A 16,105-nucleotide genomic window follows, 5' to 3' on the forward strand; every position below is an offset into this window, starting at 1 on the left:
AAGAGAATTTGGAATAAGAAATAGTTTTAGAAATGATGATCAAAAGTTCTCACAACTTTTAAATAAACAGTGATCCTCACCTTTGGGAAGTTCAAAAAATCCCAAGCAAGATAAACAAAAAGAAATCCTTGTCTGGATATAAATCAAAGTGAAACTGCAAAACTTCAAAGGCAAAGAGAGGATTTGTAAAGCAGCTAGAAATTAAAGACATTTCTACAAAGCACTGTAAATAGCCTCATTGTGTGATTTTTCTCTATCAATTATAAACAACAGAAGACAAATAGTATCTTTAAAGTCCTGAGTGAAAAGAATTCTCAACCATCAATAAAATACGTGCTTAAATTTTCTTCAAGAATGGGAAGTAAAAATAATATACCCAGGTTAACAGAGAGTAACAGAACTCACTGCCAAGAGGTTTTTATTAAACATAATCCTCAAAGGTAAGCTTTATGTCAAAGTTATATCAAATGAAAAGTCTCCAATAAAGAAAGAAATGGCAGGTAAAGATTTCTGTAAATATGCAGGTAAATCAGAACAAATATTGACTGTATAAAATAATATCTACTTTGTCAAATTAAAGAAAAATTAAACCAACTACCGACAACCATAGCATATAATTTGAGAGAAGATCGATTAGATCTGATATATTCTAATGTTTTCTTATTAGGAAAAAGGTTAAAAATACTCATTAGCCTTAGATTTTTCTTTTAAGTATCCATGTTAAAATATTGGGGGTGGATGTGGAAAAAGACAGCCAACTATATTCAACCAGGAGAAACATTTGCCACCAAGGTACTGGGACATCAGGAAGACTGGTACACTCTGAGCAGATCTTTGGAAGGAAGGAGGGAGGACATAGATATTGGGCTGAAGGGAAAGAAAACTGGGAGCGCTGCACAGGGAACTCTGCATTAGGACTCATTCCTGGACCCTAATGACTCCTGAGGAAGGAGTGACTTGAACAAGCAAGGAGTGACATGCCCTCACGTGAACCCCTGGAATCCCAGCAACAAGAGACCCCCACAACCCTCACGGACAATTGAGCTGGCAGAGAGAGCTGGTCAGAGAGGCAGTAGGGGCAGGACTCCAGCCTGTGCAGAGCCCAGAGGGTTTGATGCAGGAATGTCTGCAAAGGAGTATAGCCAGTGATGCACATCCCCCAAAGCTTGAAATGTTCCCCTAGCCTTGGGGGAACTGTTGCAGACCAGCCTTGGGAGAACTGTTGGACCTGAACAGAGCAGAGTGGTCTTACCTGTGAGATGGGACCAGACTGATCTGAGTGCCTTCCTGTTTGCTGGACTCTTCCAGGGGCTCAGCCTGCCCAAGCCTGGTTGCAGCACAGCCTTGGATGCCCCATCAGGATGCCTTCTGAGGTCGGGCATCATAGCTCCCTTGCCAACGTACTATGGAGGACTATCAGAAAGCTCCAGCAGAATGGCCTCCACTGATGCATACCAGCCCACCAACACTCTCTTCTCAATGCAATCTCCCCCATACTGTTTTACTTGCTGCATTTGCCCATGGGTACTCCCCCATTGCTGTGCTGGTGTGCACACAAGAAGGAGGTCCTTGCCTCCCCTCCCATGCCAGCATGCAGGTGCATGTGAACCCTCCCATGCCACTACTGCAGGCATGAGCTCAGCTTTCCCCTACTGAGTCCCCATTACTGGCACAAACATGTAAATGGACACCAATGGCCTCATCACCTGACCTGCACTGCCACCAGAAATATGAGTATGAAGGGTGGTAGCCCCACACCTGCCAGCACCCCACCATTACACTAACAATGTCACTGGTGCAAACATGCACATAGAGGCCAATGGCCTCACCATTCACCCAACCTTGGGCCCTCCAGCACCAGGTTCTTAACCTCGCGCCAACAAAGATAGACACTCAATACTAGCCACTCAGAGTTAGAGAATGCAGCCCAAGAGGACTGAGCTAAGTCTTGCCCCGCATAAAATCTTCTATAAATGAGGCCACTCAACTGAACCCACCTTATACCACAATAAAACCTTGAGGATATCAAAGAAAATAAAGTAAAAACAAAAATCCATCCAAAGGACAGCAATTTCAAAGACTGCAAGAACATCATCCCACAAAGATGAAAAATAAATAGGGCAAGAACTCTGGAAACTCTGGAAGTCATAGTGGTTACTTACCTCTAAATGTCCACACTAGTTCCATAGCAATGGTCCTTAACCAGGCTGAAGTGGCTGAAAAGACAGAAATAGAAGTTAAAAGATGGACAGGAATGAAAATCATAAAGATTCAAGAGAAAGTCAAACCAATCCAAAGTTTCTAATGAATACAATAAGACTATACAGGAGATGAAAGACGAAATGGCCATTTTAAGAAAGAACCAACTGATCTGATAGACCTGAAAAACTCACTTCAAGAATTTCAGAATACAATTGCAAGTATTAACAGCAGAATCAACCAGTCTGAGGAAACAATCTCAGAGCTTGATAACTGGTTGTGTGAAATAACTCAGGCAAAAATAAAAAAGTTTAAAGAGGAATGAGCAAACCTCCAAGAAATACAGAATTACATACAGACATGACATATATGACTCATTAGTATCCTTGAAAGAGAGGAAGAGAAAGCAAGCAACTTGGAAAACATTACTTCAGGACATAATCTATGAAAATTTCCTCCACCTCTCTAGAGAAGGCAACATTTAAATCCAGAAAATGCAGAGAAGCCCTGTGAGATATTACACAACATAAGCACCCCCAAGAAACACAGTCATCAGATTCTCCAAGGTCAAAATGAAAGAAAAAATGTTAAAGGGGTCCGGGCGCAGTGGCTCAAGCCTGTAATCCCAGCACTTTGGGAGGCCGAGGCGGGTGGATCACGAGGTCAAGAAATCGAGACCATCCTGGTCAACATGGTGAAACCCCGTCTCTACTAAAAATACAAAAAATTAGCTGGGCATGGTGGCGCGTGCCTGTAATCCCAGCTACTCAGGAGGCTGAGGCAGGAGAATTGCCTGAACCCAGGAGACGGAGGTTGTGGTGAGCCAAGATCACGCCATTGCACTCCAGCCTGGATAACAAGAGCGAAACTCCGTCTCAAAAAAAAAAAAAAAAAAAAAAAAAAAGTTAAAGGGAGCCAGAGAAAAGGAGCAGGTAACCTACAAAGGAAACTTCATCAGGCTTCCAACAGAACTTGCAACAGAAATCCTCAGTCACTAGCTGGGACTCCAGGGACTCAGCCTGCTCAAGCCTGGTTGCAGCACAGCCTTGGATGCCCAACCAGGATGCCTCCTGTGGTCAGGCATCATAGCTCCTTTGCCAGTGTACTGTGTCAGATCATCAGAAACCTCCAGCAGAGTGGCCCCCACTGATGCACACCAGCCCACCGACACCTTCTTCCCATTGCAATCTCCCCCATACTGCTTTGCTGGTATGCATTTGCCCGTGGATATACTCCCCCACTGCTGTGCTGGTGTGCACACAGGAAGGAGGACCTTGCCTCCCCTCCCATGACAGCATGCATGTGCATGTGCACCCTACTATCCCACTGATGCAGGCATGAGCTCACCTTTCCCTGCTGAGCCCCCATTACTGGCACAAACATGTCCCTGGAGTTCCAGCCAGAGGAGACTGGGTAGCTATATTCAGCATTTTAAAACAAAAGAAATTCCAAGAGAGAATTTCATCCGGTCAGACTAAGCTTTGTAAGCAAAGGATAAATAAGATCCTTTTCAGACAAGCAATGCTAAGGGAATTCATTACCATCAGACCTGTCTTACAAAAGGTACTGAAGGATGTACTAAATATGGGGGGAAAAAATGACTGTTACCACCCACTACAAAATCACAACTAAGTATACAGACCATCAGTACAATAAAGCAATCACAAAATCACATCTATATAGTAACCAGCTAACAGCATGATGACAGGATCAAATTTGCACATAACAATATTAAGCTTGTATGTCAACAGGCTAAATGCCCAATTAAAAGGTACAGAGTGGCAAGTTGGATAAAGAAGCACAACCCAATAGTGTGCTGTCTTGAAGAGATCCATCTCACATGTAGTGACACTCATAGGCTCAAAGTAAAGGGATAGAGAATAATCTACCTAACAAATGGAAAATGGAAAAAAGCAAGGGTTGCTATTCTAATTTTAGACAGAACAGACTTTAAACCAACAATGTTCAAAAAAGACAAAAAATAGCAATACACATGGTAAAGCGTTCAATTCAACAAGACCTATCTATCCTAAATGCATATGCACCCAAAACAGGAGAACACATATTTATAAAACAAGTTCCTAGAGACCTGTGAAAAAGCTTAGATAACAAAAACCCTAGATAACCACACAATAACAGTGGGAGACTTTAATATCCCTCTGACAGCATTAGATTATCAAAGCAAAAAACTAACAAAGATATTCAGGATCTGAACTTGACACTTGACCAAATGGACCTAAAGACATTTACAAAATTCTCCACCCAAAACAAACAGCATATATATTCTTCTCATCTGCACATGGCACATGCTCTAAACTCGATCACACAATCAGTCATCAAACAATCCTCAGCAAATCAAAAAAAAACAAAAACAAAAAAGACAAAATCATAGCAAGCACACACTAGGACCACAGAACAATAAAAATAGACATCAATATTTTTTAAAAATCACTCAAAACTATACAATTACGTAGAAATTAAACAGCTGGCTCCTGAATGACTCTTGAGTAAACTTTTATTGTTTCATTGTTAAGGCAAAAATGAAGTAATTCTTTGAAACATATGAGAACAAAGATACAACATACCAGAATCTCTGAGACACAGCCAAAGCAGTGTTAATAGGAAGGTTGAGAGTGCTAATTGCCCAATTAAGCAGTTAGAAAGATAACAATGTAACATCACACCTAGGCAAACTGAGAAACAGGAGCAAAACAGCTCCAAATGGTGGAGAAGATAGGAAATAACCAAAATCAGTTGAACTGAAGAAAACTGAGACACAAAATAAAATCCATACAAAAGATCCAGGGTTTGGTTTTTTGAAAGACTACTACTAGACCACTCACTAGACTAATACAGAAAAGAAGAAAGAAGATCAAAATAAACACAATCAGGAAAGACAAAGGTGACATTACTACCAGCCCCACAGAAACAACTCAAAACAAAAAACCCTCAGAGACTACTCTACTGCTATACACACAAGCTAGAAAACTTGGAAGAAAAAGACAAATTCCTGTACTCATATAATCTCCCAAGATTGAACCAGGAAGAAACTGATTCCCTGAACAGATCTGTTAAGTTCCAAAACTGAATCAATAATAAAAATTGTACCATCCAGAAAAAAATTCTAGGAACAGAGGGATTCACAGCCAAATTTTACCAAATGTGCAAAGAGGAGCTGGTACCATTCCTATTGAAACTATTCAAAATAAAATAAATAATAAAATAATGAGAAGGAGAGACTCTTCCCTAACTCATTCATTGAGACCTGCATCACCATGATACCAAAACCTGACAGAGACACACACAAAAAAGAAAAATTTAGGCCAATATCCTTGATAAACATAAATGCAGAGATTCTCAACAAAATACTAGCAAACTGAATCCAGCAGCACTTCAAAAAACTGATAACAGCATGTTCAAGTAGGCTTTATTCCTGAGATGCAAGGTTGGTTCAACATATGCAAATCAATAAGTGTGATTCATCATATAAACAGAACTAAAAATAAAAACCACATGATCATCTCAATAAATGCAGAAAAGATCTTCAATAAAATTCAATACTGCTTCGTGTTCAAAACCCTCAACAAACTAAGCACGAAGGAACATACTTCAAAATAATAAGAGCCATTTATGAAAAACCCACAGTTAACATCATACTGAATGGCCAAAAACTGGGAGTATTTCTCTTGAAAACCAGAACAGGACAAGGATGTTCTTTTTACCACTACTATTCAACACAGTACTGAAAGCCCTGGCCAGAGCAATTAGGCAAGAGAAATAAATAAAAGGCATCCAAATAGGAAGAGAAGAAGATAAACTGTCTCTCCTCACAGATGATGATATGCTTCTATGCCTAGAAAATCCCATAGTGTCTACCTAAAAGCTCCTTGCTCTGATACACAACTTTAACACAGTTTCAAAATACAAAGTAAATATACAAAATCAGTGGCATTCCTATACACCAACAACATGCATGCCGAGAGTCAAATGAAGCACACAATCTCATTCACAATGACCACAAAAAAGAACAAAATATCTAGGCATATGGCTAACCAGGAATTTTCTCTTTACAATGAGAATCACAAAACACTGCTCAAAGAAACCAGAGATGACACAAACAAATGGAAAAGCATTGCGTGGTCATGGATAGGAAGAACCAAGATTGTTAAAATGGCCAAAATTCCCAAAGCAATTTACAGATTCTATCAAACTGCCAGTGACATTTTTCACAGAATTAGGAAAAACTATTTAAAAATGTATATGGAACCAAAAGAGCCTGAACAGCTGGAGATAGCACATTACCTGAGTTCAAACTTTACTTCAAGGCTACAGTAACGAAAACAGCATAATACTGGTACAAAACCAGAAACACAGACAAATGGAACAAAATGGAGAGTGCAGAAATAGCACTGTACATCTACAACCACGTAATCTTGAACAAAGTCAACAAAAACAAACAATGGGGAAAGGACTCCCCATTCAATGCATGGTGTTGGGATAACTGGCTAACCATATGCAGAAGATTAAAAGTGGACCCCTTCCTTTCACCATATATGAAAATCTGAAAGATGGATTAATGACTTCTGAAAATTATTTTTAAAACCCTGGACAATAAATTAGGAAATACCATTCTGGACATAGGAGCCGGCAAAGATTTCATAACAAAGATGCCAAAAGCAATTGCAGGCCCCCCAAAAATTTTGACTAGTGAAACATAACTAAAGAGCTTCTGCACAGCAAAATAAACTATCAACAAGGTAAACACACAACCTACAGAATGGGAGAAAATTTTTGCAAAGTATGTATCTGACAATGATCTAATATCCAGAATTTATCTGAAAATTAAATCAACAAACAAAAATTAACAATCCCATTAAAAATGGGCAAAGGACATAAACAGATACTTCCCCAAATAAGATACATGTGGCCAACAAGCATATGAAGAAAATCACTCAACATCACTAACCATTAGAGAAATGCAAATCTAAACCACAGTGAGATAGCATCTCACACCAGTTCGAATGGCCATTATTAAAAAGTTCAAAAATAACATATACTGGTGAGGTTGCAGACAAAAGGGAATGCACATACACTGTCAGTGGGAATGTAAATTAATTTAACCATTGTGGAAAGCAGTTTATTTCTTAAAGAACTCAATTACCATTCAACCCAGCAATCCCATTATTGAATATACACCCAAAGGAATATAAATTATTCCACCATAAGGATACATGCACTTGTATGTTCATTACAGTACTATTTTCAAAAGAAAAAACATGGAATCATTCTAAATATCCTTCAACACAGACTAGATAAAGAAAATATGATACATATATGCCATGGAAATTACACAGCCATAAAACAGAACGAGATCATGTCCTTTGCAGCAACATGGATGGAAGTAGAAGCCATTATCCTATGTGAACAAATCAAGGAACATACAACCTAACACTGCATGTTCTCCCTTATAAATGGGAACTAAACATTGACTACATATGGACACCAAAAAAAGAACAACAGATACTTGGGCCTACTTGAGGGTGGAGGGCTGAAGAAGGGTGAGATCCCACAGTATCTCCTAGTCTGGAAAGTAGGTACATGTTCTTTGAGTTATTACTGTCCTTTAAAACCTTCCAAAACCCGTGCATACAATGTTATGAGTATTTAATAATTAAAATAAGAAAGTATAATTTAACTCTTTTCCTGTTTACCCTGAGAGCAGTGGTGCTTGAAGCTGCAGCATTTACTCCAAGATAATTCTGCTGCAAAATATCTCTGATTATTTTGCATCATTCTAGTATATCAACTTAGGAAAAAAAGACATCATTTTATTTACAGCAATTTTTCAGTAGTGATATTTCCATTTACAAAATATAGTAATTTTTTATTGCTGAAAATGTGAAATCTTAGAAAACGTAGCATTCCTACACATGAAGTTAATATCATTCTTGAACACTTGTTGGCCAAAGATTCATTTAATGAGTCTGATTTTTTGGAAATATATGATTCTGATGATTCAAACAATTCTAATGCTAGTTCTGTTTAGAAATAACTCCAATAACAGTTTTTATCTTTTATTTTCACATTGAAAATCAGTCAGATTTGCTTTAGCCTCAAAGAGCATGTTTATCTAAAATTAAATGAGCTCTGGCAATGAGCTGCACTTATTATTTTTTCTAAATGGGAAAATGGTTAAAGCCTGTATGGAAATTTTTATATATAATATAAATACAATTACATAAACCAAATAAAAAAAGAGGAAAGACTAAAGAAATATGCCAAATGCCCAAAAGAAAAAAAAAATCAATTAAGGGGTAAGGTGAAATGGGAATTTTCCCTTCATCTATTGTTCCTATGTTCTACAAATTTTATATAATACATTAATTTTTGATGACAAAATAAAATATTGTTTTAGTTCATTCTATAGTTATATTACATGATGTCACTAAGTCTGACTTTTTAAAAAAAGTATTTATTTTCTAGCCACCATAAAATGTTCAAAAGAATAAAAAATTTCCTTACTAGTAGCACCTCTGAGTAGCACTTCTGAGAATCAAAGATGCTACATGCTTCTGCCCTGGATAAGTAACTCTACCAGCAGCCCATGAAATGTTGCTCTTGAAAGTTCCGCTCCTTGTGGCCCACAACCATTATCTTGGCAAGTGTGACAGTTGATCTTTTGTAATGCAGCCTGTCTCCCTTCCTCCTTCCAATCCTTAATGAATTCTACCCTTAGTGACCAGGTTGTTCTCCCCATCCATCTGTTTGAAATCATGCTATGTTCCTTAATGCAAATGCTTCCTAACTCCAAAAACAGCTTGGTTTATTTGCTGATTCCAAATACAGGCACAGTACCTCTCCACCCCAAGGGCTTTGCCACGCTTTTCCTCTTAGCTCTCCTCCACACATCTGTCCTTCCAGGACTGGCTCAAACTTCATCTTCTCTGTAAATTCTTAAATCAACCCAGACTCCACTGGAGTTTTCCTCCTTGGAACTTCCCTTTTTGGCCTTTATCATTTAGTACTTTGTATTAAAGTTACATTTGCTCTAACCTGTTTTTTAAAGTACTTTTTGTACCTAATTTTGGCTCTCAAGCTCTAAGCATTTAATGTCATCTATCTATTCACAATTCTGATTACAGCTAACCTATCAGCACCTATCTTTCACGCTTTAGCATGGTGTTTCTACACTCATCAGAAGTTTTGAGATTCTGAGGTTTTCTCTATGATGTAGTTCAACTCCAGGTCAGCCTTTAGCAATCAGTTACAAACTCTTTACTAGTGGGCCCAGACTAACGACAAGTATAGGGAACATATCCTTAACTAATCTAGGGAGTGAGTACCCCAGGAGAACATCCTCAAAAATGATGCTACAGAAAAAAAAGTAGGAGAATAAGGTTGGTTTCAAGATAAAGATGTAGTCCCTCATTCAGATTCCCACAAAACACACCTACTCACTGAACTAACTACCCCTCCTTGGCAAAAAATACAAAGAAAAACCCACAAACAAACAAACAAAAACACAGCAGAAAGCAGTAGCTTCTCCCATTAGAGTCAGCCCTGAGCAGCTGGCCCTTTCACCCAGTTGATAGCAGGAATTGGCTGGAATGCCCATGGAAGAACACGTTTAGCACATCTCTTTAATCTCTTAATTGTTGTCAAATTTCTGAAACAAAATACTTTCCAGAAATCTAGCTAGCCCAATTTGGAGTTCACTTATAGCTAAGCATACTGAGGGTACTTCCTTAACCATGGCTTAAACTACGGATCTTCCACCAAACACTGGACTTCAGTGGTAGCCAGCTAATCACACTTTAAGCATCTAACATGTGAAGCAAGAAAAATCAATAAATTTCTATAAAATGTCTTTAGACAACCTGATAAACAGTTTAATTCAATGATTAAATTGAACATGTGGCCACAGAATAACCTGTTTGGGGCAAAAGCCAGCAGTTCTCAAGGGTATTGTAGTGGGACCTATTTAATGCCACCATTATATACAGCTGCACACCAAGGGAATACGTGGATCATTAGTGAAAAAAAATTAATTTCTCTCTTTTCCATTCCTCAGTCAGAGCAACATATAAGAGTAGCTATGAGGAGTAGAGTCTTATACCATTCTCTTTTAAATAATGAATGGCATAAATGCAGCTGCTATTCCTGGATGACCCTAGTCAGAAGCACCTCAGTCACTGCTCTTTACTGCTCCATCACCTGAAAGGGGTGAAGCTGAGAATTCATTAGCTGTCATGAACCTGAAACCACCCGGAGCTGTCAAGCCACCAGCTCTCCATCACAGCACTGCAGTAAGGCCACAACTACTGAGATAGGGACCAAAAGGAAAAAAAAAAACCTTAAGCACCGCCAACTTATAGAAAAGCCACCTGGGCCCTGGGCGGACGTGTAGTTCTCAGAACCGTTATTATATTGTAATTCTCAGAAGTGTTATTTTCTAAGGTTAAATATTTCCACTGCTGCCCCCTTCCCTTGCAACAAACTGCTGATTTTAGCTTCTGCACAAACAGCTTGCCTTGCACAACCCGAGCCCCCCAAAACAAGGATGTGGTTTTGCAGCTTAAATACCTTGCTCTGCCCGAGCTCAGGGCCATGGGTTGGAGAGACGTGAGTCCTCCGTGGCTGCCAGCAATAAAGACCCTGCAAATTTGGCATACTTTTGTCTTGGTGTTGATTTTCTTTGCTCGTTCTTATACAACATTTGGAGGCCCCAGCGAGATTTTTCATCCATCACCAGACAAAAGCCCTCTTAGAGTCTCGCCCGGGCAGCCACTCCTGCCTTGGGGATCTCTAGGGGAGGCGCCCCCTGAGATGTTCCAGGGCCCCAGAGTTCTGGCCCTGTGACGGAAGGGCAACTACTCAGCCGACATTCACCCAAAATTCCTCAGGGTCCCAGGAACCTGCAGAGGTAAATCAGGTCTGGAAATCAGGGGACCACTCCATCAGGAGCCTAGGTCAGGAGACCGGACGCGGTCGTTAATCTCTGACTAGGCAAGCCTACCATGAGACGTCACTGGAGGCTTGGGTAATTCAGTTTTAAGTTTTTTCCATAACCTCTGTGTGAGTGTGGGAGTGAACGTGTATATGTGTAGTCCCATGGCCAGTAGGCTATGGGGCTTGGGAGGGCCTTCACCTGCAGTTCCACGGAGACATCATAGGGCATAATGGTGATTCACCCTTACAGTGACCAGGCCCGGGGTTTATACAGGTACACCTTAGCCAAGATGCTCTGAAACATCCCTCTGGGGATGTGGCCAGGCAGGCATCAGACTGGTCTCCCTTGGGGAACACCCACCCTATGTCCGTCTATCTTTCGTGTGGTTCTGTGTTCTGTCTTTATTTTAAGTCCTCTAGTTTCCTAAGGCAGTTACTAGGTGATATACAGTGGTTTAGACCTGTTATTCTTGAGGTGGATAATATTCTCCATTGGCTAAATGACCACTGGCTTCAAGGAACTCTGACTGAGTTCACACCCTTGGAAATAACTCTGTTCTCTATCCTTTTCTTCTTCTATCATTGAGGTCTCATTCTTCCTCTTTTTCATGTCCAAGAGAAAATTCTGCCCTCAGCATCTTGGGTGTAGTTTTTTCTGTGTCTTAGGGAATCAGATCCTAGATACGGAACTACCACCCCTCTTCACCCATTTAGCGTAGAAAGAGTAGTTGTCTTTTCTGTCAAAAGGATATTCGGTTTTGTTATGGGCGTTGCCCAAGCACCCACCACAGGTCAGCATATTGGCACCATCCTGACTGTTGGGAAGTCAGCTGCCACGGTTTAACAGAAATTGATTGGCAAAAGGTTTGCAATCTCATGGTGGGTTCAAAATTCTCATCCAGTAGATCTCTTGGTTCACCTATTTTGCCACTTCCCAACATTCCCTAGGCCTCTAAATGCCAGAATATTTCTAAGAGAGGACCATGCCTGAGCGGCATTAAGTCTTTACAGGGCTTACTACTGCCCGTTGTGGCACAGCACTGGGGAACCATACACATTCCCCTGGCCCCTTCCAACTGTTCCCCTGGCCTGAACCAGAGACAGGCCCATTAACCTAGCTGTCTCCTCTTTATAAGACCTAGCTGCAAAGGCATTACTAAAACCAAAACTAGAATGGGCAAAATTTGAATTCAAAGCTTGCCAAAATTGGCTACATCACAAAGACAGAAAAACCCAGGTAGTCACCAGTAGGCACCAAAGAGAGCACAAATGGGGTTGTCCAACTCCCCACTTGTGCCCCCCTCCAGTGCATAACAACAAATTTCAAGGCAGAGTTTTCTGGCCAGTACAAAGCTAAATTGACCCCAGGAAAATTTCGTTCTTACCCAGCCTCTGGGACAACTGTCTAGTAAGAAAACAATCATTCAGGGGGCTACAAGAAAAATAACCAGAAGACCTTGGACAACAAACCGAGTCACTGATTTGGGAAACAGTACTGTCACCCACTCCTTCTTAGTCATCCCAGAGTATCCATACCCTCTCTTGGGACAGGACTTCCTTCACAAACTCCAAGCAAACATCTCTTTCTGTAAAGATCAGACTTACCTGTCTATTCCTCCTCCTATGGTATCAGAACAGCCTCAACAGATCCTCATCACCTGTGCTTTGTCAGAGGAGTATCTGTTACAGGAAGCTTTGTCCCCAGAGATAACGCAGACACCAGCGTCAGACCTCCTCCACCAATTTCAGGAGAGTGTACCGGGACTCTGAGCCAAAACAAATTCCCCGGGTCTGGTAGAGCACCATACCCTAGTTGTGGTCCAGCTGCTGGCACTGGCAACTCCGGTTTAGGTACGACAATACCCCATGAGTCAGGAAGCCAGACGGGGGATTGCTCCACACATAGCCAGACTCCTGAAGGGAGGAATCCTCACTGTCTGTAAGTCTCCCTGGAATACCCCTTTGCTACCAGTCTTAAAGCCAGGCACAAAAGATTATCGGCCAGTGCAAGACTTCAGATAAGTAAATAAGAGGGTAGAGACAGTCCACTCTATGATTCCAAATCCATACACCCTCCTAAGTCTTCTGAACCCGGACTACCACCATTACACTGTCCTGGACCTTAAGGACACATTCTTTTGCATCCCACTGGCTCCTGTTAGCCAGCGCATATTCGCTTTTGAATGGACAGACCCAGACACTGGGGTCTTAGGACAGCTCACTTGGACCAGGCTGCCCCAGGGGTTCAAAAACTCCCCCACTCTGTTTGACGAGGCACTTAGCCGAGATCTTGCTGCCTTCCGAGCTGAGTTCCTGGAGTGCATGCTACTCCAGTATGTGGATGACTTGTTTTTGGCCACAAAAACACCGGAGGCCTGTAAAAAGACCACCCAGTCACCATTAGAAACCCTACAAACTCTGGGTTATCAGGTCTCAGCTAAAAAGGCCCAACTCTTCCAGCAGAAAGTTACTTATCTGGGATACATAATTGAAAAGGGCAACCGGACACTGGCACCATGCCGAGTCCAGGCAGTGCCTCAGATACCCACCCCCACCACGAAACGCCAAGTTCGAGAATTTCTCGGGGCAGTAGGGTATTGCAGACTGTGGATCCTGGGATTCGCCAAAATAGCTGAGGCTCTATATGCCTGTACTGGGCGAAACCAGCCTCTGACCCGGACAGGTGTAGAACAACAGGCTTTTGAAAAGCTCAAGGCTGCTTTAACTACAGCCCCAGCCTTAGCGCTGCCAGACATCTCTAAACCTTTAAGACTGTTTGTACATGAAAAACAAGGAGTTGCAAAAGGAGTTCTCACCCAAACACTGGGACCATGGTCCCAACCAGTCACCTATCTTTCAAAGAGACAAGACCCTGTGGCCGCTGGGTGGCCAGCTTGCTTGAGATCTGTGGCAGCTGCAGCCCTGTTAGTAAAGGAGGCAGACAAACCAACCCTGGGACAGGAATTAAGCCTAGTGGCACCCCACATGGTGGAGTCACTGCTCCGGGGAGCCCCCGGTAAATGGATATCAAATGCCCGTATAGTACAATATCAGGCTCTACTGTTAGACCAACCTTGTATCAAGTTCATGAAAACTGCAGTCCTGAACCTGGCCACATTGCTGCTGGACAGTGAGCAGGAGGAACCTGTACATAACTGTCAGCAGGTAGTAGATGCCATCCACTCAGCTCAGCTGGACCTCACTGACATCCCTTTACCAAACCCGGAGGAGGTACTGTATACTGATGGCAGCAGCTTCACAGTCGATGGAGTCAGGTATGCTGGGGCGGCTGTGTGGTCATTTTTTTTTTTTTTTTTTTTTCTGAGACAGAGTCTTGCTTTGTCACCAGGCACCAGGCTGGAGTGCAGTGGAGCGATCTCGGCTCACTGCAACCTCTGCCTCCTGGGTTCAAGCAATTCTCCTGCCTCTGCCTACTGAGTAGCTGGGACTACAGGCATGCACCACCACACCCAGCTAATTTGTGGTCACTCTTAATCAGGTCGTCTGGGCTCAGGTGCTTCGTAAGGGAACCTCTGCTCAAAAGGCTGAGCTGACAGCCCTAATAAAAGCCCTCAACTGGGCAGAGGGAAAGACTGTCAATATTTATACAGACAGCCTCTATGCTTTTGCTACAGCCCATGTACATGGAGTTACACATAAAGAAAGAGGACTACTTACCTCAGAGGGAAAAACTATTAAAAATAAAGAAGAAATTCTGGCCTTACTAGAGGTAATACACAAGCCCAAAGCTGTAGCTTTAATATACTGCAAAGGACACCAAAAGGGAAATTCACCAGAGGCAAGAGGAAATAGGGTGGCTGACTCACAGGCCAGACAGGCAGCCTTGGGGCCTGTAAAACCCCTAACTCTTCTTCCAGCACTGCTAGCCCCAGTCCTGCCCTCCACCCCTACGTACTCCTCAGAGGAAGAAAACTTTGCAAAAGAACAAGGGGCTACACAAGGCCCCACAGGATGGTGGACTTTGCCAGATACAAGGATTGTAGTCCCTGAGGCTTTAGGACAGGTCTTAGGGACACACATCAGGCCATGCACTGAGGACAAACAAAACTCACTGAGTTACTAAAGGCTAGGTATTACATTCCCCATCTACACAAGCTTCTCAGGGAAACCACGGCTCCGTGTGATGTATGTGCCCGAGCGAATCGGAGGCAACAAGTCTACGCAAGTAGGGGTGAGGCTTAGAGGAACTCGCCCTGGAGAGCACTGGGAAATTGATTTCACTGAAGTAAAGCCCCCAGTCCCGGTGAGCGGCTATAAATACCTCCTTGTATTTGTAGATACGTTCTCTGGATGGGTTGAGGCCTTCCCCACTAGGTCTGAGATGGCTTTGGTGGTCACAAAAAAACTCCTACAGGACTTGGTCCCTCAGTTCAGCCTGCCCTTAATGCTGGGATCAGGCAATGGGCCAGCTTTCATGGCACAAATTTCTAAGTGCCTAACCAAGGCTCTGGGTATATCCTGGAAATTACACTGTGCCTATCATCCCTAGAGTTCAGGACAGGTACAGCAGATGAACCGGACCTTAAAAAAAAACCCTGACAAAGTTAATCTTAGAGACCAGTGAAAACTGGGTCAGGTTCCTTCCTTTTGTCCTCCTCCGCGTCCAATGCACCCCCTATCAGAAAGGTTTCTCCCCCTTTCAAATCATGTTTGTCAGGCCTCCTCCCCTACTTCCCAAATCCGCGGATATCGTGCAGGCAGAAATTCATAACCGTGCACTCCTTAAGTCCTTACAGGCGCTCCAGTCTGTTCAATCCCAGGTGCACCAGCTCATCAGAGACACTCTTTCCACACCAGTGGGCCTCACGGACCAACCAACGCATTCCTTTCAGCCTGGAGACTAGGTCCTAGCTAAAAGATTCACCACCTCCGGCCTCACTTCCCATTGGGAGAGGACCCTACACAGTTATCCTGACACCCCCACTGCACTCAAAGT

This window comes from Sapajus apella, unplaced genomic scaffold, assembly GCF_009761245.1.
Source record: "Sapajus apella isolate SASKATOON/1434 unplaced genomic scaffold, GSC_monkey_1.0 scaffold37, whole genome shotgun sequence".
NCBI lineage: Eukaryota > Metazoa > Chordata > Mammalia > Primates > Cebidae > Sapajus > Sapajus apella.